Genomic DNA, 2500 nt, shown 5'->3' on the forward strand with positions numbered 1-2500 from the left:
AAATGCAGATTTTCGCTCCGTTTAGCCAAAATAACGAACTTTAGGTGCGCTCCGAAATATTTCAAAGTCCCAGCGGCGTATTGCTTCGCCTCTTAGAACCGATTAGTCGAAAACTTTAACAATCATATTTTTGCATTCTGTACCGTGGATCGATCGTTAAACGCTATTAAACTAGCGTCCGTGATGGTATAAATGCAGATTTTCGCTCCGTTTAGCCAAAATAACGAACTTTAGGTGCGCTCCGAAATATTTCAAAGTCCCAGCGGCGTATTGCTTCGCCTCTTAGAACCGATTAGTCGAAAATTTTAACAATCATATTTTTGCATTCTGTACCGTGGATCCATCGTTAAACGCTATTAAACTAACGTCCGTGATGGTATAAATGCAGATTTTCGCTCCGTTTAGCCAAAATAACGAACTTTAGGTGCGCTCCGAAATATTTCAAAGTCCCAGCGGCGTATTGCTTCGCCTCTTAGAACCGATTAGTCGAAAATTTTAACAATCATATTTTTGCATTCTGTACCGTGGATCGATCGTTAAACGCTATTAAACTAACGTCCGTGATGGTATAAATGCAGATTTTCGCTCCGTTTAGCCAAAATAACGAACTTTAGGTGCGCTCCGAAATATTTCAAAGTCCCAGCGGCGTATTGCTTCGCCTCTTAGAACCGATTAGTCGAAAATTTTAACAATCATATTTTTGCATTCTGTACCGTGGATCGATCGTTAAACGCTATTAAACTAACGTCCGTGATGGTATAAATGCAGATTTTCGCTCCGTTTAGCCAAAATAACGAACTTTAGGTGCGCTCCGAAATATTTCAAAGTCCCAGCGGCGTATTGCTTCGCCTCTTAGAACCGATTAGTCGAAAATTTTAACAATCATATTTTTGCATTCTGTACCGTGGATCGATCGTTAAACGCTATTAAACTAACGTCCGTGATGGTATAAATGCAGATTTTCGCTCCGTTTAGCCAAAATAACGAACTTTAGGTGCGCTCCGAAATATTTCAAAGTCCCAGCGGCGTATTGCTTCGCCTCTTAGAACCGATTAGTCGAAAATTTTAACAATCATATTTTTGCATTCTGTACCGTGGATCGATCGTTAAACGCTATTAAACTAACGTCCGTGATGGTATAAATGCAGATTTTCGCTCCGTTTAGCCAAAATAACGAACTTTAGGTGCGCTCCGAAATATTTCAAAGTCCCAGCGGCGTATTGCTTCGCCTCTTAGAACCGATTAGTCGAAAATTTTAACAATCATATTTTTGCATTCTGTACCGTGGATCCATCGTTAAACGCTATTAAACTAACGTCCGTGATGGTATAAATGCAGATTTTCGCTCCGTTTAGCCAAAATAACGAACTTTAGGTGCGCTCCGAAATATTTCAAAGTCCCAGCGGCGTATTGCTTCGCCTCTTAGAACCGATTAGTCGAAAATTTTAACAATCATATTTTTGCATTCTGTACCGTGGATCGATCGTTAAACGCTATTAAACTAGCGTCCGTGATGGTATAAATGCAGATTTTCGCTCCGTTTAGCCAAAATAACGAACTTTAGGTGCGCTCCGAAATATTTCAAAGTCCCAGCGGCGTATTGCTTCGCCTCTTAGAACCGATTAGTCGAAAATTTTAACAATCATATTTTTGCATTCTGTACCGTGGATCCATCGTTAAACGCTATTAAACTAACGTCCGTGATGGTATAAATGCAGATTTTCGCTCCGTTTAGCCAAAATAACGAACTTTAGGTGCGCTCCGAAATATTTCAAAGTCCCAGCGGCGTATTGCTTCGCCTCTTAGAACCGATTAGTCGAAAATTTTAACAATCATATTTTTGCATTCTGTACCGTGGATCGATCGTTAAACGCTATTAAACTAACGTCCGTGATGGTATAAATGCAGATTTTCGCTCCGTTTAGCCAAAATAACGAACTTTAGGTGCGCTCCGAAATATTTCAAAGTCCCAGCGGCGTATTGCTTCGCCTCTTAGAACCGATTAGTCGAAAATTTTAACAATCATATTTTTGCATTCTGTACCGTGGATCCATCGTTAAACGCTATTAAACTAACGTCCGTGATGGTATAAATGCAGATTTTCGCTCCGTTTAGCCAAAATAACGAACTTTAGGTGCGCTCCGAAATATTTCAAAGTCCCAGCCGCGTATTGCTTTGCCCCGAAATTTTTCAAAGTTCCAGCGGCGTGTTGCTTTCAAAGTGCCTCCCTCTAAATACCGATCGGCAGGCCGCTAGGTCGGCGACGCACGGGCTTACGCCCAGGCGTATACGGGAGCAAATCGCCGTGAGAGCGTGCGATTTTGACTTTCGCAATAAGATAGTCTCCTTTATGAAAAGGAGCGTACACGTCTCCCAAAAAAAAAAACAGTTTCATGACGATCAATGTAGTTCTTGATCGAAATGTATCATAGGACGAAGATTTTATCGAAAAGTACGAACTTTGGCGACGCATCGAAATTTTTCAAAGTTCCAACGGCGT

This window comes from Osmia lignaria, unplaced genomic scaffold (genome assembly GCF_051020975.1).
Source record: "Osmia lignaria lignaria isolate PbOS001 unplaced genomic scaffold, iyOsmLign1 scaffold0056, whole genome shotgun sequence".
Lineage (NCBI taxonomy): Eukaryota > Metazoa > Arthropoda > Insecta > Hymenoptera > Megachilidae > Osmia > Osmia lignaria.